This window comes from Coregonus lavaretus (assembly GCF_964263955.1).
Source record: "Coregonus lavaretus genome assembly, chromosome: 10".
In the NCBI taxonomy this organism is placed as follows: Eukaryota; Metazoa; Chordata; class Actinopteri; order Salmoniformes; family Salmonidae; genus Coregonus; species Coregonus lavaretus.
This window is the reverse complement of record NC_139997.1, coordinates 14786942-14814535: the sequence shown is the minus strand read 5'-3', so window position 1 is coordinate 14814535 and position 27594 is coordinate 14786942. Positions and strand designations below refer to the sequence as shown.

The following is a 27594-nucleotide window of genomic DNA, read 5'->3' as shown; positions in this document are numbered from 1 at the left end:
ATGGCGCTTTCTGGGGTGCGTGTCATTGAGCTCGCGGGCCTGGCTGACTTTGGCGCCAAGGTGATGGACCGGACCAAGGTTAAAATGGCAATGGACATGCAGGGTCGAGGCAAGCGCTCGGTGGCGCTCAACCTGAAGAGCCCAGAGGAAGTAGCGGTGCTGAAGAGACTCTGCGTTATATCAGATGTCGTGCTTGAACCCTTCCACAAAGGTCAGAGATGTTCGATATTGGAAGTCATTGAACACTTGAGTCACTAAATTGTGAAAATGCTCCCTTTCTTATCAACTAGACATGATATGGGGTTATTGGGTCAATGTCATTTATTGAAAGTCACTTTAATCTATTGAAACATTTTCAATTATTGACAGGTGATACTGATCAAGACGACAGTCTGGGTTAAAGGTTTGTAATCTGGTTCCAGCAATGCTGTACTATTCAAACTTACTTTGAAGCTCCATCAAGAACTCCTGCACCCACGCGTGGCAGTGGAGGCTCCTCAGAGGAGGATGTTTCACTATAAAAAATAGTGAAACCGTTAAAGTATCCTTTTTAGATAAAACTATACTAAATATATTCACGTCACCAAATAATTGATTAAAACACATTGTTTTGCAATGAAGGTCTACAGTAGCCTCAACAGCACTCTGTAGGGTAGCACCATGGTGTAGCTGAAGGACAGCTAGTTTCCAGCCTCCTCTGGGTACATTGACTTAATACAAAACCTAGGAGGCTCATGGTTCTCACCACCTTCCATAGACTTACAGTGCATTCGGAAAGTATTCAGACACCTTCCCTTTTTTACATTACAGCCTTATTCTAAAATGGATTAAATGCATTTTTCCCCTCATCAATCTACACACAATATCCCATAATGACAAAGCGAAAACTTTTTTTTTTTTACATTTTTGCAAATGGTTAAAAAAAACTAAAACAGAAATACCTTATTTACATAAGTATTCAGACCCTTTGCCATGAGACTCAAAATTGAGGTTGAAGGAATTGTCTGTAGAGCTCCGAGACAGGATTGTGTAGAGGCACAGATCTGTTGAAGGGTACCAAAATATTTCTGCAGCATTGAAGGTAACTAAGAACACAGTGGCCTCCATCATTCTTAAATGGAAGAAGTTTGGAACCACCAAGACTCTTCCTAGAGTTGGCCGCCCGGCCAAACTGAGCAATCTGGGGAGAAGGGCCTTGGTCAGGGAGGTGATCAAGAACCTGATGGTCACTCTGATAGAGCTCCAGAGTTCCTCTGTGGAGATGGGTGAACCTTCCAGAAGGACAACCATCTCTGCAGAACTCCACCAATCAGGCCTTTATGGTAGAGTGGCCAGACGGAAGCCATCCTCATGACAGCCCGCTTGGAGTTTTCCAAAAGGCACCTAAAGACACTCAGACCATGAGAAACAAGATTCTCTGGTCTGATGAAACTAAGATTGAACTCTTTGACCTGAATGCCAAGCGTCACGTCTGGAGGAAACCTGGCACTATCCCTACGGTGAAGCATGGTGGTGGCAGCATCATGCTGTGGGGATGTTTTTCAGCGTCAGGTACTGGGAGACTTGTCAGGATCGAGGGAAAGATGAACAGAGCAAAGTACCGCGAGATCCTTGATGAAAACCTGCTCCAGAGCTCTAAGGACCTCAGACTGGGGGCGAAGGTTCACCAACAGGACTTGAACCCGATCTAACATCGCTGGAGAGACCTGAAAATAGCTGTGCAGCGACGCTTCCCATCCAACCTGACAGAGCTTGAGAGGATCTGCAGAGAAGAATGGGAGAAACTCCCCAAATACAGATGTGCCAAGCTTGTAGCGTCATACCCAAGAAGACTCGAGGCTGTAATCGCTGCCAAAGGTGCTTCAACAAAGTATTGAGTAAACGGTCTGAATACTTATGTAAATGTGATATTTACGTTTTTTATTTGTAATACATTTGTAAATATTTATAAAAACCAGTTTTTGCTTTGGCATTATGGGGTATTGTGTGTAGATTGAGGTGAAAACCCCCAATTTTAATTAATTTTAGAATAAGGCTGTAACGTAACAAAATGCACTGTACATAGTAATTATGACAACTTCCGGAGGACGTCCTCCAACCTATCAGAGCTCTTGCAGCATGAACTGACATGTTGTCCACCCAATCAAAGGATCAGAGAATTAATATAGTACTGAAAGCATAAACTACAGCTAGATAGCACTGCAGTGCATAAAATGTGGTGTAGTTGACTCAAAGAGAGAGAAAGAAGCGAGAGAACTATCTATATTACATTTTTTTTCACTTTCAAATTACTTAGCTAGGGAATGCAGCTATCAAGTTTAGCCTACTCAAACACCTGGCTCAAACAGAGAGGGATGGTATGTTAGCTAGCTGGCTATGGGTATCCAACACTGGAACTCTTCCAAGTCAAGGTAAGCTTTTGATTTTATTAATCTATTGCCACTGGGGCTGTACACCGGTGTAACTGCTTGCTGTACACTGTACTGCACGATTGTAGCGGGTTTACTAATTTATTTTTAAATGTTATTTCACCTTTTATTTAACCAGGTAAGCCAGTTGAACAAGTTCTCATTTACAATTGCGACCTGGCCAAGATAAAGCAAAGCAGTGCCATAAAAACAACAACACAGAGTGGAATAAACAAAACGTACAGTCAATAACACAATAGAAAATCTATATACAGTGTGTGCAAATGTAAGTTATGGAGCTAAGGCAATAAATAGGCCATAGTGCAAAATAATTACAATTTAGTATTAACACTGGAGTGATAGATGTGCAGAAGATGATGTGCAAATAGAGATACTGGGGTGCAAATGAGCAAAATAAATAACAATGTAAATAACATTATGGGGATGAGGTAGTTGGGTGGGCTAATTACAGATAGGCTGTGAACAGGTGCAGTGATCGGTAAGCTGCTCTGACAACTGATGCTTAAAGATAGTGAGGGAGATAAGTGTCTCCAGCTTCAGAGATTTTTGCAGTTCGTTCCAGTCATTTGCAGCAGAGAACTGGAAGGAATGGCGGCCAAAGGAGGTGTTGGCTTTGGGGATGACCAGTGAGATATACCTGCTGGAACACATACTACGGGTGGATGTTGCTATGGTGACCAATGAGCTAAGATTTGCCTAATGCGTTAGTTCTATTAGCTATGTTGACTGTGACATTTGCTAATATGGTGACACACTGATGTACACTGTGTGTAGTGGTTATTGTATGAAAGTTTGGCTTGGAAAGTTTTTTTTTGCCTGGTCACAGACAGCTGTTGTGAAATGAAGTCCACAAGCGAAGGGAAAAGGTGAGAAGAGGAGAGCGCGTAGATGCGAGAAGGAATTCTACAACGAGCAATGTGATCATGCTGTTTGTATGTGGCTGCTATTAAAGTGAACTGTGTTTGCGGGTGTTCAGGGATGTATTCATTCCTATTCATTCCACCGACTCTGTTAGAATGTTTCTTAAACTGAAGCAAACAGAATGAAACAGGGATAAACATACCTGAATTTGTCCAATAGACACTCATTTGCAACTGTTTTGGACTAATGATTACACCCTAGATCAGCTAGATGAAGGCAAGAGTGTGCAAGGCAGTATTGAATGTGTCTCTGTCTGTCACCTTGATTACTCATATTTTCCTCTCGACCTGTGCATCTACATTGTAAAGGTTCATTCGTAGGCTAGGTTGTAGCAACCTCATGATGGATGTAGGGAAAATGTGGGTATCATGTAGTAGCCTAAACCTATCAATGTTACATTGAGCTGGGTGAATGGAATATGAATGACACACAGCTCAATGTAACATCGATAGGTTTAGGCTGCTACATGATACTCTAATTTTCAGTATACCCGTCATGAGGTTGCTACAACCTAGTCTACGAAGGCCTTGCTCATAACAAAAAAAAGTGTCCTCCTAATCTCAAATGTCACGACCGCCACTGGTGTGTACATGCATGTATCAACCATTTACTAAATGAAGAGAGCAACATCACAAATGTGCAGCAAGGTCTGATTGGGAGTGGATGTACTATACAGTGTAAGAAAATGTATTTGTGTGCATGGGCTGGTGTTGGCCAAGTTGTAAATCAAATAGGGAAGAGATTCCCATACACCGTTTGATTGTTGCCACATTAGTAATACCTCTGCTGCCCAGACCACACATGTCAAAGAACCAGGCGTAAAGGAAGTGTGATGGCACTATAAGCCTTGACACATTCTAGGTTTATCCATTGACCGCAATGTGTAGACTTGCATTTTATTCACATTTCAGAAATCAATGGAAATCACAATATAACAATTTCATACTGGATTCGGGTGGACATCTTCCAAGTGTGTAGTGCAAGTGGGACACATTCCGATGTGTTAGAAATTGCACCATAAATTAATAAAACTTTTTTTGGCCTTGGAATCAGAGTTCTCCCTGCTAATCAAGGGAGCAATCTTAGCTCTTTATTTTCATGTAGAGAGCCTTTGAATTTTTTGCCTGAATCATAGTTTTCCAATAACGAATGTAGTCCACTGATTTCCGTATCAAATGTGTCAAATCGGCCATTACCAAACCCAGCAATTAAACCCAGAGTGAAATCAATTGCACTCATCTGGTCTCCTGCTGTGCCGGGTTCCAATTAATTGAGTTTCTCTTCTCCTTTGGTTTAAAAAAGGCTAAGCTTTCTGCATCTTGGTTGTTTTGAGTCTGGGAAAGTTAATATGGCGACACGGCTTGGTTAGCTGTAGTTACTTTCCCTCTTAGCTGGTGGCTGTATTGAAATGACATTTTTCCCAGGGTTAGCAGTGGTCTGTCTATTTGATGGTTATGAGTGCAGGGTCTATAGAAATAAACAGTGTACCTGGCCCAACCTCAACTACATGACTCAGACTGTAGTTGTTTGCAAGAGGCTTCAGGCTTTAGTTGCTTAGTGATGCATTGTCTTCTGTTTCTGCGCATGTGGTGTGGGTGTTTGGTCCTGAATAGGCCACACCTGACTAATGGTACACTTTCATGTTGCTTCTCAGTACTTGTATTCCTTTTTTGAAGGTATCTAAAGTCTGTTCCTCTCCATTAACTGTGTTTCTGTGTAGGAGTTATGGAGATGCTGGGCCTGGGTCCAGAGGAGCTACTGAAGGAGAACCCTCGTCTGATCTACGCATGCCTCACCGGCTACGGCCAGAGTGGGGCCTACGCCAAGGCTGCTGGCCATGACATCAACTACCTCGCAATTGTCAGGTAGAAACAACTTCACTGGAATAAAACTCTTATTATTTCTCTTGACTTTCCATCAGTGACATAATACAGTGGGGAAAAATGTATTTAGTCAGCCACCAATTGTGCAAGTTCTCCCACTTAAAAATATGAGAGAGGCCTGTAATTTTCATCATAGGTACACGTCAACTACGACAGTCAAAATGAGAAAAAAAAATCCAGAGAATCACATTGTAGGATTTTTAATGAATTTATTTGCAAATTATGGTGGAAAATAAGTATTTGGTCAATAACAAAAGTGTCTCAATACTTTGTTATATACCCTTTGTTGGCAATGACACAGGTCAAACGTTTTCTGTAAGTCTTCACAAGGTTTTCACACACTGTTGCTGGTATTTTGGCCCATTCCTCCATGCAGATCTCCTCTAGAGCAGTGATGTTTTGGGGCTGTCGCTGGGCAACACGGACTTTCAACTCCCTCCAAAGATTTTCTATGGGGTTGAGATCTGGAGACTGGCTAGGCCACTCCAGGACCTTGAAATGCTTCTTACGAAGCCACTCCTTCGTTGCCCGGGCGGTGTGTTTGGGATCATTGTCATGCTGAAAGACCCAGCCACGTTTCATCTTCAATGCCCTTGCTGATGGAAGGAGGTTTTCACTCAAAATCTCACGATACATGGCCCCATTCATTCTTTCCTTTACACGGATCAGTCGTCCTGGTCCCTTTGCAGAAAAACAGCCCCAAAGCATGATGTTTCCACCCCCATGCTTCACAGTAGGTATGGTGTTCTTTGGATGCAACTCAGCATTCTTTGTCCTCCAAACACGACGAGTTGAGTTTTTACCAAAAAGTTCTATTTTGGTTTCATCTGACCATATGACATTCTCCCAATCCTCTTCTGGATCATCCAAATGCACTCTAGCAAACTTCAGACGGGCCTGGACATGTACTGGCTTAAGCAGGGGGACACGTCTGGCACTGCAGGATTTGAGTCCCTGGCGGCGTATTGTGTTACTGATGGTAGGCTTTGTTACTTTGGTCCCAGCTCTCTGCAGGTCATTCACTAGGTCCCCCCGTGTGGTTTGGAGTGTGACTGTTTGAGGTTGTGGACAGGTGTCTTTTATACTGATAACAAGTTCAAACAGGTGCCATTAATACAGGTAACGAGTGGAGGACAGAGGAGCCTCTTAAAGAAGAAGTTACAGGTCTGTGAGAGCCAGAAATCTTGCTTGTTTGTAGGTGACCAAATACTTATTTTCCACCATAATTTGCAAATACATTCATTAAATATCCTACAACGTGGTTTTCTGGATTTTTTTCTCCACAATTTGTCTGTCATAGTTGACGTGTACCTATGATGAAAATTACAGGCCTCTCTCATCTTTTTAAGTGGGAGAACTTGCACAATTGGTGGCTGACTAAATACTTTTTTTCCCCACTGTATGTAGAACAGATTCAGTTGAAAATCCGATATAGGAAAAACAGACCATTGACGATTGATAGCTCTACAATAATTGAATAGTCTCGATGGCAACCATCTGGGTCGTTCCACGAATAGAGTGCCTCTTTGCATCCCTTTGATATTTTAAGTAGAAATTGTGTACCAATATTACATTTTAAAAGCCTGCTACAGTGCCTTCAGAAAGTATTCACACCCCTTGACTTTTTCCACATTTTGTTGTTACAGCCTGAATTTAAAATTGATTAAATCGAGATTTTATTTAAATATTAAAAAATAAAATGTTTAGTGGGGGGGACAGGATTTTTCGTATGACTTATGTGTATAAAAGGATTGTACCACCATTTTGTTTTAGAATTCTCAATGAATAAAGCCTGATGATTGTATGCTGGGCTACTTGGTCTGATTATTAGAGATTTACAACCTCTGGGATACAGACTGAGTAATAAGTTCATTTTTGAAACATTTGGGATAGAAATTCACTTAACAGGTCCCTCAGTTGAGCAGTGAATTTCAACCACAACGACCAGGGAGGTTTTCCAATGCATTGTGAAGAAGGGCACCTATTGGTAGATGGGTAAAAATTCAAAAAGCAGGCATTGAATATCCCTTTGAGCATGGTGAAGTTATTAATTACACTTTGGATGGTGTATCAATACACCCGGTCACTACAAAGATACAGGCGCCCTTCCTAACTCAGTTGCCGGAGAGGAAGGAAACCGCTCAGGGATTTCAACATGAGGCCAATGGTGACTTAAAAACATGTACAGAGTTTAATGGCTGTGATAGGAGAAAACTGAGGATGGATCAACAACATTGTAGTTACTCCACAATACTAACCTAAATGACAGAGGGAAAACATGCATCCTGTTTGGCACTAAAGGCACTAAAGTAATACTGCAAAAAATGTGGCAAAGCAATTCACTTTTGGTCCTGAATACAAAGTGTTATGTTTGGGACAAATCTAATGCAACACATTACTTTAATAATAATACATGGGACTTATATAGCGCATTACTTAATAATAATAATAATAATAATAATAATAATAATAATAATAATAACAATACATGGGACTATAAATTGCGCATTACTTAATAATAATAATACATGGGACTTATTTAGTGCTTTTCAAGGACCCAAAGTCAATTTACAACTGAGTACCGCGCTCTATATTTTCAAGCATAGTGGTGGCTGCATCATGTTATGGGTATGCTTGTAATTGTTAAAGACTGGGGAGTGTTTCAGGATAAAAAAGAAACCGAATGGAGCTAAGCACAAGCAAAATCCTAGAGGAAAACCTGTTTGTCTGCTTTCCACCAGACACTGGGAGATGAATTCAGCTTTCAGCAGGACAATGACCTAAAACATAAGGCCAAATCTACACTGGAGTTGCTTACCAAGAAGACAGTGAATGTTCCTGAGTGGCCGAGTTACAGTTTTGACTTAAATCTACTTGAAAACATATGGCAAGACCTGAAAATGGTTGTCTAGCAATGATCAACAACCAATTTGACAGAGCTTGAAGAATTTTGAAAATAATAATGGGCAAATGTTGCACCATCCAGGTGTGGAAAGCTCTTCTGCCAAAGGTGCGTCTACAAAGTATTTACTCAGGGGTGTGAATAGATATTTCTGTATTTCATTTTCAAAAAATTTGCAAACATTTCTAAAAACATGTTTTCTCTTTTGTCATTATTGGGTATTGTGTATAGATGATTGAGGAAAAAAATCATTTAAATCCATTTTTAATTCGAGCTGTAACACAATAAAATGTGGAATAAGTCAAGGGGTAATGAAGTGCCCTTTAATATAGAACACAGGGAAAATTCAATAAATCAGATTTTAGCCCACTTAACCCAAAAATGTAATTTCACCGTTGTTGTAAAGCCATAGTTGCTTTGACAAAGTCATTTCCGAAGATTATTATTTATTTCACGTGATTAGTGGTTCATTTACATTCCCCTTATTTTAAGGTCAACCCTGTCAAGTGAACTGTACTCTCGTTTTAATATGGTGAAATTATTCATTTTTTAAATATTTTTTTGCGAAAGAAACAATGAAAAAATGGACTCATTGAACATCTAATAGTCAACTCATAGTGTAAAAGCAGGTGAGCTGGTTCTACTTTTTGGGGTACATTTTCTTGTGTTTTGTGGTGGAAAACTGAGCGGGTCGAGCATAACACGTCAACCCTGTTACCCATAGATAGGTTAGAAATTATTTAACAATACATTTTTTTTGTAAAGCTTGCATTCAATTGCCCCTCCCTGTTGCACACAGTGTCCATTCCCCCTGTCACAAGGCGGGTTATGGCTGATTTAAGATGAAAACTTCAAATCTTGTTACTTTAATTGCTACATACTATAGTCATTTTTCTTAATTTAACGTGCGGGCGGGGTTCTGACGTGTGCCTTCGGGGTGATCCTGGCCCTGCTGGAGAGGACCAGGTCATTAATACCAGCATGGTGAGAACGAGATCAGCCCAGTTGAGGTCTGAGCAAATCGAGACCCTCAGTCTACTTCTACACCCACAGTGCTGTTCTACAGTTGAAGTTGGAAGTTAACATACACCTTAGCCAAATACATTTAAACTCAGTTTTTCACAATTCCTGACATTTAATCCTAGTAAAGATTCCCTGTCTTAGGTCAGTTAGGATCACCACTTTATTTTAAGAATGTGAAATGTCAGAATAATAGTGGAGAGAATTATTTCTTTCAGCTTTTATTTCTTTCATCACATTCCCAGTGGGTCAGAAGTTTACATACACTGAATTAGTATTTGGTAGCATTGCCTTTAAATTGTTTAACTTGGGTCAAACATTTCGGGTAGCCTTCCACAAGCTTCACACAATAAGTTGGGTGGATTTTGGCCCATTCCTCCTGACAGAGCTGGTGTAACTGAGTCAGGTTTGTAGGCCTCCTTGCTCGCACACGCTTTTTCAGTTCTGCCCACAAATTCTCTATAGGATTGAGGTCAGGGCTTTGCGATGGCCACTCCAGTACCTTGACTTTGTTGTCCTTTTTGCCACAACTTTGGAAGTATGCTTGGGGTTGTTGTCCATGTGGAAGACCCATTTGCAACCAAGCTTTAACTTCCTGACTGATGTCTTGAGATGTGGCTTCAATATATCCACATAATTTTCCTTCCTCATGATGCCATCTATTTGTGCACCAGTCCCTCCTGCAGCAAAGCACCCCCACAGCATGATGCTGCCACCCCGTGCTTCACAGTTGGGATGGTGTTCTTCGGCTTGCAAGAATCCCCCTTTTTCCTCCAAACATAACAATGGGCATTATGGCCAAACAGTTCTATTTTTGTTTCATCAGACCAGAGGACATTTCTCCAAAAAGTACGATATTTGTCCCCATGTGCAGTTGCAAACCATAGTCTGGCTTTTTTATGGCAGTTTTGGAGCAGTGGCTTCTTCCTTGCTGAGTGGCCTTTCAGGTTATGTCGATATAGGACTGGTTTTACTGTGGATATAGATACTTTTGTACCTGTTTCCTCCAGCATCTTCACAAGGTCCTTTGCTGTTGTTCTGGGATTTATTTGCACTTTTCGCACCAAAGTACGTTCATCTCTAGGAGACAGAACGAGTCTCCTTCCTGAGCGGTATGATGGCTGCGTGGTCCCATGGTGTTTATACTTGCGTACTCTTGTTGTACAGATGAACGTGGTACCTTCAGGCATTTGGAAATTGCTCCCAAGGATGAACCAGACTTGTGGAGGTCTACAATTGTTTTTCTGAGGTCTTGGCTGATTTCTTTTGATTTTCCCATGATGTCAAGCAAAGAGGAACTGAGTTTGAAGGTATGCCTTGAAATACATCCACAGGTACATCTCCAATTGACTCAAATTATGTCAATTAGCCTATCAGAAGCTTCTAAAGCCATAACATCATTTTCTGGTATTTTCCAAGATGTTTAAAGGCACAGTCAACTTAGTGTATGTAAACTTCTGACCCACTGCAATTGTGATACAGTGAATTATAAGTGAAATAATCTGTCCGTAAACAATTGTTGGAAAAATTACTTGTGTCATGCACAAAGTAGATGTCCTAACCAACTTTCCAAAACTATAGTTTGTTAACAAGAAATTTGTGGAGTGGTTGAAAAACGAGTTTTAATGACTCCAACCTAAGTGTATGTAAACTTCCGACTTCAACTGTATGTACACCTAAAGTAAATCCTCTCTAAAGACAATTGTGAAATAGTGCTCTGTAGCTCCAGGTATGTCTGTACAGCGTATATCATAAGATGGTAGACATACTGGTTTGTACGTTGCAGTATATTGTTTTTTGCCTAAAGAATGCCGTAGGATATCATGTATATTTAACAGCAGAAAACAGAACCAGGGCCCTCAACAACAGCAGAAACGTCCAAACGTTTCTCTGCTCCTGTAACCTGAACACTGCTCAGACACGGAAATCACAACCACAACACAATCAGCACGGCTTGTGGTGAGCTAAGTACAATCCCTCTCCACAATGTAAAATCACAAATCAATTCCGTCATTGAACCAACATAGCCCCATAAACACAACCGAAAAAGTAAACAATACTGTGATATTTTTAAGCACTCACATGTACAGTACCATGTGCATTTTAAAGAGATTCTCCGGTACTTTTGTATACTTTTTAGCCATTAGTTCTGAAAGTAGTGCCCACGAGCCAAAAGTGGTCCCCGAAAATTGCGTAGTAGGTCACATATGTGCAGGTATGTGCACCAGGTCATTGCTCTCTCTCTCTCTCGTGCCCTTTGCTGTGTACCCTGAGCCGTTGGGTCCGCCCTGCAACCTCATTGGATAATGCTGGGCAGGTCTCTTGCTAGCTGTCACTCAAATGCGAGGGGCTGAAGCTCATTGTCTAGAACTCGCATTGCTAGGGTGCTGGCCCACGTGGTGGGACATATAAAGTGGCTTGCGAAAGTATTCACCCCCCTTGGCATTTTTCCTATTTTGTTGCCTTACAACCTGGAATTAAAATGGATTTTTGGGGGGTTTGTATCATTTGATTTACACAACATGCCTACCACTTTGAAGATGCAAAAATATATTTTATTCTGAAACAAACAAGAAATAAGACAAAAAAACTGAAAACTTGAGCATGCAGAACTATTCACCCCCCCAAAGTCAATACTTTGTAGAGCCACGTTTCGCAGCAATTACAGCTGCAAGTCTTTTGGGGTATGTCTCTATAAGCTTGGCACATCTAGCCACTGGGATTTTTGCCCATTCTTCAAGGCAAAACTGCTCCAGCTCCTTCAAGTTGTATGGGTTCCGCTGGTGTACAGCAATCTTTAAGTCATACCACAGATTCTCCATTGGATTGAGGTCAGCGCTTTGACTAGGCCATTCCAAGACATTGAAATGTTTCCCCATAAACCACTCAAGTGTTGTTTAGCAGTATGCTTAGGGTCATTGTCCTGCTGGAAGGTGAACCTCCGTCCCAGTCCCAAATCTCTGGAAGACTGAAACAGGTTTCCCTCAAGAATGTCCCTGTATTTAGCACCATCCATCATTCCTTAAATTCTGACCAGTTTCCCAGTCCCTGCTGATGAAAAACATCCCCACAGCATGATGCTGCCACCACCATGCTTCACTGTGGGGATGGTGTTCTCGGGGTGATGAGAGGTGTTGGGTTTGTGCCAGACATAGTGTTTTCCTTGATGGCCAAAAAGCTAAATTTTAGTCTCATCTGGCAGAGTACCTTGTTCCATATGTTTGTGGAGTCTCCCACATGCCTTTTAGCAAACACCAAACTTGTTTGCTTATTTTTTTCTTTAAGCAAAGCTTTTTTCTGGCCACTCTTCTGTAAAGCCCAGCTCTGTGGAGTGTACGGCTTAAAGTGGTCCTATGGACAGATACTCCAATCTCCGCTGTGGAGCTTTGCAGCTCCTTCAGGGTTATCTTTGGTCTCTTTGTTGCCTCTCTGATTAATGCCCTCCTTGCCTGGTCCATTAGTTTTGGTGGGCGGCCCTCTCTTGGCAGGTTTGTTGTTGTGCCATATTCTTTCCATTTTTTTATAATGGATTTAATGGTGCTCTGTGTTCAAAGTTTCAGATATTTTTTTTATAACCCAACCCTGATCTGTACTTCTCCACAACTTTGTCCCTGACCTGTTTGGAGAGATCCTTGGTCTTCATGGTGCCGCTTGCTTGGTGGTGCCCCTTGCTTAGTGATGTTGCAGACTCTGGGGCCTTTAAGAACAGGTGTGTATATGTGTGTGTGTGTGTGTATATGTATATATGTATATACACACAGAGATCATGTGACACTTATATTGCACACAGGTGGACTTTATTTAACTAATTATGTGACTTCTGAAGGTAATTGGTTGCACCAGATCTTATTTGGGGGCTTCATAGCAAAGGGGGTGAATACATATGCACGCACCACTTTTCTGTGATTTTATTTTTTATGACTTTTTTGAAACAAGTAATTTTTTTTATTTCACTTCACCAATTTGGACTATTTTGTGTATGTCCATTACATGAAATCCAAATAAAAATCAATTTAAATTACAGGTTGTAATGCAACAAAATAGGAAAATGCCAAGGGGGATGAAAACTTTTGCAAGGCACTGTAGGGAAGATAGCGTGGCACAGTTTCAAGAAAACAGTTGCTTTTAAACTAGGGATTTCATGGCTTATTGAGGTAAGTCATTAATTCTGCTCATAGATAATGCATGTATGAACTACATATTGAGACATCCAGCCCAAAGCGGGAGGTTTCAAAAATACTTTCTTAGTTGCCAAAGTACCGGAGCATGTCTTTAAAGAACATTCAAGTTCAGTATGGAGATTAGGTGGGATGTAGGATGTGCTCAAGGTTTGGTTTTATTGACTTTTGCTGCCTCTCACTGTGACATAATTTATGTGTTATTAGAGCCCTAGACGCCATGCCGCCTGAAGCCCCATTTTTATTTTTCAATGAATATATTAACCTCCCCCTCCTTGATAGCTGTAAACAACATTATGTTTTGCTTAAGGCTTGTACTTTCTTTTTCCTCAAGGGATTGTGGGCACTTTTCCAAAGATGGAGATCACAATTTTAAGGTTAATACTGTGGATTGAAGAGATCTCCAAATGTTACGGGAAGAATCATAATATTGTAGCTCCCAGTTACAAGTGTTTAATAACCACATTGTGTCTTTACCATTCCAATCTCACCGAGATAATTTTTAATGTAGACTACATCTGTAGGTATACAAACCATAGGTATGCAGCCGGCTACTTCATATTCATGCCTGTGATGTAGATGACTGCTGTTTTGTCAGTAAGAAGTACATGTAATCTGCTGATAACTGCCTCAGCGAGGGGCCATGACAGTCATATCTTTATAGTTGGTCTGCAAGGCAATTAGCTCTGACATTTTGTTTAATGGTAATCATCTTAGAAGACGTCCTTTACCTAACGCCACAGCCAATCAAAACCATGAAAATATGAGCACAGCTGTGATTGTTGAAATCCATAATGCAATGATATTTTTTTAATGCAGACATAAAGTGTCTTCCCAAACTGATTTCACAACTGAGATGGCTTTATTTCCTATAATGGTTACTTATTCTAGGCTAGGGCCAGTGGCTCTATTGCATTAGGATCCGCAGTATACTAGTTACATTGAAGAAGCAAACTCTAAACTTGTGTTAATTCTGTCTTTTTGTCAGATTAAGCATTTTGGTTAATTACTCATTCATAAAACATTCCTTACCCTTCACTTCAACGGGTGACTATCCAGGAAAAGAAAGGAAAGGAGCACTCTGTGCCTGCATTGATCTGAGTTTTATTTACGGGACAAAAAAACAGGCTTACGTTTCGGCGTAGGACGCCTTCATACGTAATGAAGAAGATGGCACCGACACACATGGAAGCTCTGCTAGCTCCTAAGCAACATTGCAGTATTTTTTTTTATTTCTTACATTATTAGCCCAGAACATTTGTTGTGTTATTACATACAACCGGAAATAACTTTTGGATATCAGAGCGGCGGTAACTCACCAGCATTCCGACCAGAAATACGACTTTCCCGAATTGGATCATTTGTTCGTACCCCCCAAGGCAATTGAACTTATCCCAGAGGCTGCTCCAAGACGCCGCCGGTGGAGAAGAGGTATTCGGAGTGGACTTCTAGTCCGACTCAGGAGGCATGCACACCATCCACCGCTTCTGAGTATATTACTTGCTAATGTTCAGTCCCTGGACAATAAAGTAGACGAGCTCAGGGTGAGGATGTCCTTCCAGAGAGAAATTAGGGACTGTAACATACTCTTTCACGGAATCATGGCTCTCTCCGGATATACTGTCCCCGTCCATAAAGCAAGCTGGGTTCTCAGTACATCTCGCAGACAGGAACAAAGAACTCTCCAGGAAGACGAAAGGTGGTGATGTACAGTATCTGGACTTCAGGAGACAGTATATCCGGAGAGAGCCATGACTTCAGGAGACCGCAGAGGGAGCAGGCCCCCATCGACGGGGCTGCAGTAGAGAAGGTGAAAAGCTTCAAGTTCTTCAGCGTACACATCACTGACAATCTGAAATGGTCCACCCACACAGACAGTGTGGTGAAGAAGGCGAAATAGCGCCTCTTCAACCTCAGGAGGCTGAAGAAATTTGGCTTGGCCCCTAAGACCCTCACAAACTTTTGCAGATGCACCATTGAGAGCATACTGTTGGACTGTATCACTGCCTGGTACGACAACTGCACCGCACGCAACTGCAGGGCTCTCCAGAGGGTGGAGCGGTCTGCCCAACGCATCACCGGGGGCAAACTGCTTGCCCTCCAGGACACCTACAGCACCTGATGTCACAGGAAGGCCAACAAGATCATCAAGGACATCAACCACCCAAGCCACGGCCTTTTCACCCTGCTATCATCCAGAGGGCGAGGTCAGTACAGGTGCATCAAAGCTGGGACCGAGAGACTGAAAAGGCCATTGGACTGTTAAATAGCCATCACTAGCCAGCCTTCACACAGTTTCCTGCCCTGAACTTAGTCACTGTCACTAGCCGGCTACTACCCGGTTACTCAACCCTGCACCTTAGAGGCTGCTGCCCTATGTACAGTGAGGGGAAAAAGTATTTGATCCCCTGCTGATTTTGTACGTTTGCCCACTGACAAAGAAATGATCAGTCTATAAATTTAATGGTAGGTTTATTTGAACAGTGAGAGACAGAATAACAACAAAAAAATCCAGAAAAACGCATGTCAAAATTTTTATAAATTGATTTGCATTTTAATGAGGGAAATAAGTATTTGACCCCTCTGCAAAACATGACTTAGTACTTGGTGGCAAAACCCTTGTTGGCAATCACAGAGGTCAGACGTTTCTTGTAGTTGGCCACCAGGTTTGCAAACATCTCAGGAGGGATTTTGTCCCACTCCTCTTTACAGATCTTCTCCAAGTCATTAAGGTTTCGAGGCTCCCTCCACAGATTTTCTATGGGATTAAGGTCTGGAGACTGGCTAGGCCACTCCAGGACCTTAATGTGCTTCTTCTTGAGCCACTCCTTTGTTGCCTTGGCTGTGTGTTTTGGGTCATTGTCATGCTGGAATACCCATCCACAACCCATTTTCAATGCCCTGGCTGAGGGAAGGAGGTTCTCACCCAAGATTTGACGGTACATGGCCCCGTCCATCGTCCCTTTGATGCGGTGAAGTTGTCCTGTCCCCTTAGCAGAAAAACACCCCAAAAGCATAATGTTTCCACCTCCATGTTTGACGGTGGGGATGGTGTTCTTGGGGTCATAGGCAGCATTCCTCGTCCTCCAAACACGTTGAGTTGAGTTGATGCCAAAGAGCTTGATTTTGGTCTCATCTGACCACAACACTTTCACCCAGTTCTCCTCTGAATCATTCAGATGTTCATTGGCAAACTTCAGACGGGCATGTATACAGTGGGGAAAAAAAAGTATTTAGTCAGCCACCAATTGTGCACGTTCTCCCACTTAAAAAGATGAGAGAGGCCTGTCATTTTCATCATAGGTACACGTCAACTATGACAGACAAATTGAGAAAAGAAAATCCAGAAAATCACATTGTAGGATTTTTAATGAATTTTTTTGCAAATTATGGTGGAAAATAAGTATTTGGTCACCTACAAACAAGCAAGATTTCTGGCTCTCACAGACCAGTAACTTCTTCTTTAAGAGGCTCCTCTGTCCTCCACTCGTTACCTGTATTAATGGCACCTGTTTGAACTTGTTATCAGTATAAAAGACACCTGTCCACAACCTCAAACAGTCACACTCCAAACTCCACTATGGCCAAGACCAAAGAGCTGTCAAAGGTTACCAGAAACAAAATTGTAGACCTGCACCAGGCTGGGAAGACTGAATCTGCAATAGGTAAGCAGCTTGGTTTGAAGAAATCAACTGTGGGAGCAATTATTAAGAAATGGAAGACATACAAGACCACTGATAATCTCCCTCGATCTGGGGCTCCACGCAAGATCTCACCCCGTGGGGTCAAAATGATCACAAGAACGGTGAGCAAAAATCCCAGAACCACACGGGGGGACCTAGTGAATGACCTGCAGAGAGCTGGGACCAAAGTAACAAAGCCTACCATCAGTAACACACTACGCCACCAGGGACTCAAATCCTGCAGTGCTAGACGTGTCCCCCTGCTTAAGCCAGTACATGTCCAGGCCCGTCTGAAGTTTGCTAGAGTGCATCCAGAAGAGGATTGGGAGAAAGTCATATGGTCAGATGAAACCAAAATATAACTTTTTGGCAAAAACTCAACTTGTCGTGTTTGGAGGACAAAGAATGCTGAGTTGCATCCAAAGAACACCATACCTACTGTGAAGCATGGGAGTGAAAACATCATTCTTTGGGGCTGTTTTTCTGCAAAGGGACCAGGACGACTGATCCGTGTAAAGGAAAAATGAATGGGGCCATGTATCGTGAGATTTTGAGTGAAAACCTCCTTCCATCAGCAAGGGCATTGAAGATGAAACGTGGCTGGGTCTTTCAGCATGACAATGATCCCAAAACACCGCCCGGGCAACGAAGGAGTGGCTTCGTAAGAAGCATTTCAAGGTCCTGGAGTCTCCAGATCTCAACCCCATAAAAAATCTTTGGAGGGAGTTGAAAGTCCGTGTTGCCCAGCGACAGCCCCAAAACATCACTGCTCTAGAGGAGATCTGCATGGAGGAATGGGCCAAAATACCAGCAACAGTGTGTGAAAACCTTGTGAAGACTTACAGAAAACGTTTGACCTGTGTCATTGCCAACAAAGGGTATATAAGAAAGTATTGAGAAACTTTTGATTTTGACCAAATACTTATTTTCCACCATAATTTGCAAATAAATTCATTAAAAATCCTACAATGTGATTTTCTGGAATTTTTTTTCTCATTTTGTCTGTCATAGTTGACGTGTACCTATGATGAAAATTACAGGCCTCTCTCATCTTTTTAAGTGGGAGAACTTGCACAATTGGTGGCTGACTAAATACTTTTTTTCCCCACTGTATGTGCTTTCTTGAGCAGGGGGACCTTGCGGGCGCTGCAGGATTTCAGTCCTTCACGGCGTAGTGTGTTACCAATTGTTTTCTTGGTGACTATGGTCCCAGCTGCCTTGAGATAACTGACAAGATCCTTTGTCCCTTTTATCCTTGGAGAGCTCTTTGGTCTTGGCCATGGTGGAGACTTTGGAATCTGATTGATTGATTGCTTCTGTGGACAGGTGTCTTTTTATACAGGTAACAAGCTGAGATTAGGAGCACTCCCTTTAAGAGTGTGCTCTTAATCTCTGCTCGTTACCTGTATAAAAGACACCTGGGAGCCAGAAATCTTTCTGATTGAGAGGGGGTCAAATACTTATTTCCCTCATTAAAATGGAAATCAATTTATAACATTTTTGACATGCGTTTTTCTGGATTTATTTGTTGTTATTCTGTGTCTCACTGTTCAAATAAACCTACCATTAAAATTATAGACTGATCATTTCTTTGTCAGTGGGCAAACGTACAAAATCAGCAGGGGATCAAACAATTTTTTCCCTCACTGTACATAGACATGGAATCACTGGTCACTTTAATAATGTTTACATACTGTTTTACTCATTTCATATCTATTTACTGTATTTTAGTCAAGGCCATCCTATTAAACTATTGCTCTATGTTTATATACATTACTATTCTATCCTACATATTCTACAGATATACTAAATATTATATCCACGTACTGTCCATAATGTCTTTAATGTCTATACATCCCATCAGATATATATTAATACACCAGAATCCAACATTGCTCGTCCTAATATTTATATATTTCTTAATTACATTCTTTTAGTTTTAGATCTGTGTGTATTGTTATAAATTGTTAGATATTATCGCACAGCTTGAGCTAGGAACACAAGCATTTACCTACACCCGCAATAACATCTGCTAAATATGTGTATCTGACCAATCAAATGTGATTTTTTTTATTTATTTAAGCAATATCCCAAGTGTAAATACAGTAGAGTACACACACTAAAAATATATGTTTTGAGCAAAATAGTGTTGTTTTTTTTAGACACAACTGCAAACTTCAAGGAGTAGGTTGTTCAAGGTGTTGGTCTGATGGGGATTTGTGATGTCATCGGCCTCCCCCCTTACCTGAGGAACAATAGAGGAGCAATAGAGAACAAAAGAGGAAAGACCCACCACCCCCCCACATGTGCTATGTCAAGAGGATACCTGGGCCACCTATTGAGATACCACTGGGCACACACTGGTTGAATCAACGTTGTTTCCACATAATTTCAATGAAATTACATTGAACCAACGTGGAATAGACGTTTAATTGGCATCTGTGCGCAGTGGGATGTGCCTATTGTTAAAGGCCCAGTGCAGTCAAAATTCTGTTTTTCCTGTGTTTTATATCATATTGTGCAACAGTTGATGAAATTAATACTGTAAATGTTTTTTTGTTTTTTTTTGCAGTGTTATATCCTAATAGTTGCTGGTTGGAAATACACAGGACCTTCTAATCAGCAGGTTTGCATGGGCGGGAGTTTTGGCTTTCCGTTGTGACGTCACCATGCGATAAATTGGTAAATAGACCAATAACATAGAGTTCCAAACCTCACTGCCAGTAACAGCTAGTTTCAGTTGTTCCCTCCCAACTTAGACCACTCCCACTCAGTCCTAGCAAAATTCTTGCTTGAAATGATATTGTTTTCCCCATTTTAATGGTAATCCATTCCAGTAAGGTATCAAAACTGCTGCATTGAGCCTTTTAAGTAACTCAGGTGACAAATGTATTTTACATTTTAGTAATTAATCAGACACTTATCCAGAGCGATTTAGTGCAAGGCTATAAAGGTGCCTCCCACCTTTTCCTACCCAAGGCTCTGATGAAGGCATCCTACGCCGAAATGTAAGCCTGTTTGTTCCTGTGAATAAAACTCAATGCAAACACAGTGCCTTTGTAGTTCAGTTGGTAGAGCAGGGCGCTTGTATGCACGCATGACTGTAAGTCGCTTTGAATAAAACCATCTGCTAAATGGCATTTATTGTTATTATATATTATTATTATTTTCCTAGATAGTCACCGTTGATTACCTTTTTTTGTTCAAGCTGGGGTGAATAGGTGTTTTGGTGCGCTTTATTTCCATTTACTCAAATATTGCAATCGAGGACTACAGTTCAGTTGAGGTAATATTATAAAACAAGTTGGTCACTTGAAACCACAAATTCACACAGAGACAACGTTCTCTTTTGATAGTCCATGCAGTGACACTCGTATATCAGTTTCCCATGTCACGTTCATTGGACAGTCATTTGCAGATTAACCGAGGTTTATCTTGGCAGTCGATCTTGTACTTCATGATTGTCAGTGATTACTCACAGTGACAAGTCTGGTGTCCCCCAGGAAGCCTGAGCAAGCAGCTTTATCATACACTCTTTGTAAAAAAGGGTTCTATGCTTGCTTCATATATAGCACCCCTTAAAGTTCTATATAGAACCAAAATTGGTTGCAGTTTGCATGCAAATGGTTCAAACAGAATATATTTCTGATCTCTCTCTTCCCTACATCTCGCTCTGATTTACAGGTAGAAGGAGCTGCATATGTTGGCTCGTTCGTGTGGAAATCTCGTAGTATTGGTATGTGGAACAACTCACGTGGGGAGAACATGCTGGACAGTAGAGCGCCATTCAATGACACGTACCTGACCTCGGATGGGAAATACACTGCTCAAAAAAATAAAGGGAACACTTAAACAACACATCCTAGATCTGAATGAATGAAATAATCTTATTAAATACTTTTTTCTTTACATAGTTGAATGTGCTGACAACAAAATCACACAAAAATTATCAATGGAAATCAAATTTATCAACCCATGGAGGTCTGGATTTGGAGTCACCCTCAAAATTTAAGTGGAAAACCACACTACAGGCTGATCCAACTTTGATGTAATGTCCTTAAAACAAGTCAAAATGAGGCTCAGTAGTGTGTGTGGCCTCCACGTGCCTGTATGACCTCCCTACAATGCCTGGGCATGCTCCTGATGAGGTGGCGGATGGTCTCCTGAGGGATCTCCTCCCAGACCTGGACTAAAGCATCCGCCAACTCCTGGACAGTCTGTGCTGCAGACTGTGGCGTTGGTGGATGGAGTGAGACATGATGTCCCAGATGTGCTCAATTGGATTCAGGTCTGGGGAACGGGCGGGCCAGTCCATAGCATCAATGCCTTCCTCTTGCAGGAACTGCTGACACACTCCAGCCACATGAGGTCTAGCATTGTCTTGCATTAGGAGGAACCCAGGGCCAACCGCAACCAGCATATGGTCTCACAAGGGGTCTGAGGATCTCATCTCGGTACCTAATGGCAGTCAGGCTACCTCTGGCGAGCACATGGAGGGCTGTGCGGCCCCCCAAAGAAATGCCACCCCACACCATGACTGACCCACCGCCAAACCGGTCATGCTGGAGGATGTTGCAGGCAGCAGAACGTTCTCCACGGCGTCTCCAGACTCTGTCGCGTCTGTCACGTGCTCAGTGTGAACCTGCTTTCATCTGTGAAGAGCACAGGGCGCCAGTGGCGAATTTGCCAATCTTTGTGTTCTCTGGCAAATGCCAAACGTTCTGCACGGTGTTGGGCTGTAAGCACAACCCCCACCTGTGGACGTCGGGCCCTCATACCACCCTCATGGAGTCTGTTTCTGACCGTTTGAGCAGACACATGTACATTTGTGGCCTGTTGGAGGTCATTTTGCAGGGCTCTGGCAGTGCTCCTCCTACTCCTCCTTGCACAAAGGCGGAGGTAGCGGTCCTGCTGCTGAGTTGTTGCCCTCCTACGGCCTCCTCCACGTCTCCTGATGTACTGGCCTGTCTCCTGGTAGCGCCTCCATGCTCTGGACACTACGCTGACAGACACAGCAAACCTTCTTGCCACAGCTCGCATTGATGTGTCATCCTGGATGAGCTGCACTACCTGAGCCACTTGTGTGGGTTGTAGACTCCGTCTCATGCTACCACTAGAGTGAAAGCACCACCAGCATTCAAAAGTGACCAAAACATCAGCCAGGAAGCATAGGAACTGAGAAGTGGTCTGTGGTCACCACCTGCAGAACCACTTCTTTATTGGGGGTGTCTTGCTAATTGCCTATAATTTCCACCTGTTGTCTATTCCATTTGCACAACAGCATGTGAAATGTATTGTCAATCAGTGTTTCTTCCTAAGTGGACAGTTTGATTTCACAGAAGTGTGATTGACTTGGAGTTACATTGAGTTGTTTAAGTCTTCCCTTAATTTTTTCGAGCAGTGTACATTGCTGTCGGGACTATTGAGAAACAGTTCTAAAACCAACTCATACATGCTCAGTTTTGTTCAACTTCACTTTCACAGATTGTCATAAAACATTTTAATCTCCTGCTTGTCTTTCTCCTTCACCGTTTCTCCCAACTGTCCAGGCTTATCAGCATCTCTCTGCAGATGATCCCATCTTCCCTCCCCTGGCATACTGAGCACTAACGCATATTACACACACACAATGCGCAAACGCATGATCCCGTAGTGCAAACAACAATCACAGCATTGTTTTTCAAGTACGCAAACAGTCTTGCAGCTGTGAACATCAATTTTCATTATAACTAGACAGATTAATACCTATTGATTAACTCATTAATATTTTTTTAAGGATGTCTATCAACTCTAAAATAATGAAGTGTGTCTTTCTCAGACAGCTTGAGTGACACGCCATTATTTTTCACCCTGATAAAAGGAATGTCAATGATTAACCTTTCTAATGTCAAACATTGATGGGTGCTTTTTCATTACCTATACTGAACAAAAATATAAACGCAACAATTTTAACGATTTTACTGAGTTACAGTTCATATAAGGAAATCCGTCAATTGAAATAAATAAATTAGGCCCTAATCTATGGATTTCACATGACTGGGCAGGGGCGCAGCCATGTCTGGGCCTGGGAGGGCATAGGCCCACCCACTTGGGAGGCAGGCCCAGCCACTGGGGAGCCAGGCCCAGCCAATCAGAATGAGTATTTCCCCAAAAAAGGGCTTTATTACAGGAAGAAATACTCCTCAGTTTAATCAGCTGTACGGGTGGCTGGTCTCAGACGATCCTGCAGGTGAAGAAGCCGGATGTGGAGGTCCTGGACTGGTGTGGTTACACGTGGTCTGCTGTTGTGAGACCGGTTGGACGTACTGCCAAATTCTCTAAAACGATGTTGGAGGCTGCTTATGGTAGAGAAATTAACACTAAATTCTCTGGAAAAAGCTTGGGTGCAGTCAGCATGCCAAATGCACGCTCCCTCAAAACTTGAGACATCTGTGGCATTGTGTTGTGTGACAAAACTGCACATTTTATAGTGGCCTTTTATTATCCCCAGCACAAGGTGCACCTGTGTAATGATCATGCTGTTTAATCAGTTTCTTGATATGCCACACCTGTCAGGTGGATGGATTATCTTGGCAAAGGAGAAATGCTCACTAACAGGGATGTAAAACATTTTGTACACAAAATATGAGAGATGTAAGCTTTTTCTGTATATGGAACATTTCTGGGATATTTTATTACAGCTCATGAAACATGGGACCAACACTTTACATGTTGGGTTTATATTTTTGTTCAGTATAGTTTGAATAGATATTACTTCTCTTTCCTCTACTGCAAGGGTGTCATATATATATATATATATATAATAATAATAATAATAATATGCCATTTAGCAGACGCTTTTATCCAAAGCGACTTACAGTCACGCGTGCATACATTTTTTGTGTATGGGTGGTCCCGGGGATCGAACCCACTACCTTGGCGTTACAAGCGCCGTGCTCTACCAGCTGAGCTACAGAGGTAGTGAGTGGAGAACAGGAGGGCTTCTTAAAGAAAAACTAACAGGTCTGTGAGAGCCGGAATTCTTACTGGTTGGTAGGTGATCAAATACTTATGTCATGCAATAAAATGCAAATGAATTACTTAAAAATCAAACAATGTGATTGTCTGGATTTTTGTTTTAGATTCTGTCTCTCACAGTTGAAGTGTACCTATGATAAAAATTACAGACCTCTACATGCTTTGTAAGTAGGAAAACCTGCAAAATCGGCAGTGTATCTAATAATTGTTCTCCCCACTGTATACATACATCCATACACACACATATCCTTTTTTAAATTAATTTTCACTTCATTACTTTCCAACCCCACCACCCCTTCCCCAATTGGAGTAAACTTGTGAACAACAACGCTTAGGCCTCTACTTCCAGCCCATACATACTATATACATTTCATGGACACAGTCAAATTCTACAATAATTATATTTTGATAGTTTTTACTCCTGAACTTCCTCCGATCATTTTCATGATGTCCATCTGGTTTGCTTCTATATGCCATATTTTTCTAACTGTGCTCTTTCACAAAAGCTCTCAACCTATAACCTATATACTTATTATGGACATAGTATGCTTTACATTAGTTATCTTGTTGTTATTTACATTTACATTTACATCATTTAGCAGACGCTCTTATCCAGAGCGACTTACAAATTGGTGCATTCAACTTATGATAGCCAGTGGGACAACCACCTTTTGTTTTTCTTTTTATGGGGGGGTTGGGGGAGGGGAGGGGGGGGGGGGTAGAAGGATTACTTTATACTATTCCAGGTATTCCTTAAAGATGTAGGGTTTCAAGTGTCTCCGTAAGGTGGTCAGTGACTCCGCTGTCCTAGCGTCGTGGGGGAGCTTGTTCCACCATTGGGGTGCCAGAGCAGCAAATAGCTTTGACTGGGCTGAGCGGGAACTGTGCTTTCGTAGAGGTAGGGGAGCTAGCAGGCCAGAGGTGGATAAACGTAGTGCCCTCGTTTGGGTGTAGGGTCTGATCAGAGCCTGATGGTAAGGAGGTGCCGTTCCCCTCACAGCTCCGTAGGCAAGCACCATGGTCTTGTAGTAGATGCGAGCCTCAACTGGAAGCCAGTGTAGTGTGCGGAGGAGCGGGGTGACATGAGAGAACTTGGGAAGGTCGAACACCAGACAGGCTGCTGCATTCTGGATAAGTTGTAGGGGTTTAATGGCACAGGCAGGGAGCCCAGCCAACAGCGAGTTGCAGTAATCCAGACTGGAGATGACAAGTGCCTGGATTAGGACCTGTGCCGCTTGCTGTGTAAGGTAGGGTCGTACTCTGCGAATGTTGTAGAGCATGAACCTGCAGGATCGGGTCACCGCTTTGATGTTAGCGGAGAACGACAGGGTGTTGTCCAGGGTCACGCCAAGGTTCTTTGCACTCTGGGAGGAGGACACAATGGAGTTGTCAACCGTGATGGCGAGATCATGGAGCGGGCAGTCCTTCCCCGGGAGGAAGAGCAGCTCCGTCTTTCCGAGGTTCAGCTTGAGGTGGTGATCCAACATCCACACTGATATGTCTGCCAGACATGCAGAGATGCAATTTGCCACCTGGTTATCAGAAGGGGGAAAGGAGAAAAATAATTGTGTGTCGTCTGCGTAGCAATGATAGGAGAGACCATGTGAGGATATGACAGAGCCAAGTGACTTGGTGTATAGAGAGAATAGGAGAGGGCCTAGAACTGAGCCCTGGGGGACACCAGTGGTGAGAGCACGTGGTGCGGAGACAGATTCTCGCCACGCCACCTGGTAGGAGCGACCTGTCAGGTAGGACGCAATCCAAGAGTGAGCAGCGCCGAAGATGCCCAACTCGGAGAGCTCCAGTCAACACCTCCCATCTATCTCTTAACACCATCCATATTGGATTTCTATTTGCCATATATTTTTCAACTGTACTGTGATGTTTTTCAAAAGTTCTGAACCTTTCTATTCTCATTGTTTCTACAGATCGTAAATTGAAAATAAACATTTTTGCTAAAAGTATTATTATATTATTGATTGATTGACTATGACTTTTCAGATCACCCAGTAGTGCTATCTGCAGCGTTTGCTCCAGGTAAATATTGCAATCCTTTAGCCATTCCTGGACCTGTGTCCAAAAACAAGCTACAAATGGACAGTACCAAAACAAATGATCTAATGATTCTGTCTCTTCACAGCAAAATCTGCAGAGCTGGGAAGATTGTATCCCCATATAAATAACATTATATTGGTAGCAAGAATTTTATATAATAATTTAAATAGAAAAATTCGGAAGTTTGGAATCCGGCGTCGTTTTGCGTATCAATTCATAAACACTATGCCATGGAATCGGTACGTCAAAAATCTCTTCCCAACTATTTTGCAATCTATATGGGACGGCTGTCAATCCTTTGGTCCTTAAATGAAACTGGTATACTTTTATCACAATTTTTTTTAAACCAATTATATTATTTAATGCAAGGCTGACAGACAAGTTCCTTACTTTTTCCCCCTTCCACTTTCCTTTTCCATTTTTGCGGTAATGTTGCAATTATTTGGTTGTAATTTTGGGTAGAGCAGACATTTCCATATGTTTTTGTTAGCTGCATGTGCGACATAACTCCACCAGTCCTACTGATAATATCATTTACGAAGATTATACCTTTTTTAAACATTTTGTAAAAAAAAATAGTTTGTTTTATCAATTAGTATATTTGAGTTTAACCACAATATTTGTTGCATTATTTGTTCTGTCGTTTCTGGAGGATTAAATTGAAATTGCAACCAACTTTCTATGGCTTGTTTTAGGAATAGTGATATTTGGGAGATTATTTCCTTATCAAATAACTGAAAGTGAGAGGTTGTAATCTGAATAAAGGGAAAAAGGCCATTCTTGAACATTGGGTGAGACAATCTTACTAATTTGCTAGAGAACCAGTTCCGATTTAAGTATAACTTTTGTATGACTGAAGCTTTTAGTGATAGGTCTAATGCTTTAATATTTAATCATTTTTGTCCTCCGAATTCATATTCATTATATAAATAGGCCCGTTTAATTTTGTCTGGCTTGCCGTTCCAAATAAAATGGAATATTATTTTCTCATATAATTTAAAAAACTTATAATATCTTATCATTTGCATATCACTTTTTCTAGGCCTGGGATTGGATGCTGTCAATTTTCCTCCCCAGATGAGCTTCTCCTATTGGCCAGAGCTGAGGCAGATCTTCACTAAGTAGTTTGCCACTAAGACCCAGGAGGAGTGGGGTCGTGTGTTTGACGGGACGAATGTCTGTGTGACTCCCGTTCTCTCTATGGATGAGGTGATCTCTCACCACCATAACCAGGAGAGGGCCTCCTTCCACAGGGATGCCCAGGGAGAGGTGACCCCGAGCTCCGCACCTGTCTGGCACCCCTACTAACCCCTGCCTACAGTTGAAATCGGAGGTTTACATACACTTAGGTTGGAGTCATTAAAACTTGTTTTTCAACCACTCCACAAATTTCTTGTTAACAAACTAGAGTTTTGGCAAGTCAGTTAGGACATCTACTTTGTGCATGACACAAGTAATTTTTCCAACAAATTGTTCACAGACAGATTATTTCACTTATAATTCACT

At 41.9% G+C, this 27594-nt stretch overlaps 1 pseudogene across 1 annotated transcript; it reads left to right on the top strand.

The window, feature by feature from the left end:
* On the top strand, positions 1–27396 carry LOC311135842 (alpha-methylacyl-CoA racemase-like; annotated as a pseudogene). The gene is made up of 5 exons: positions 1–211; positions 5071–5215; positions 9039–9119; positions 20701–20851; positions 27131–27396. The product of its transcript is annotated as an alpha-methylacyl-CoA racemase-like (transcript).
* The last annotated feature ends 198 nt before the right edge of the window (positions 27397–27594 follow it).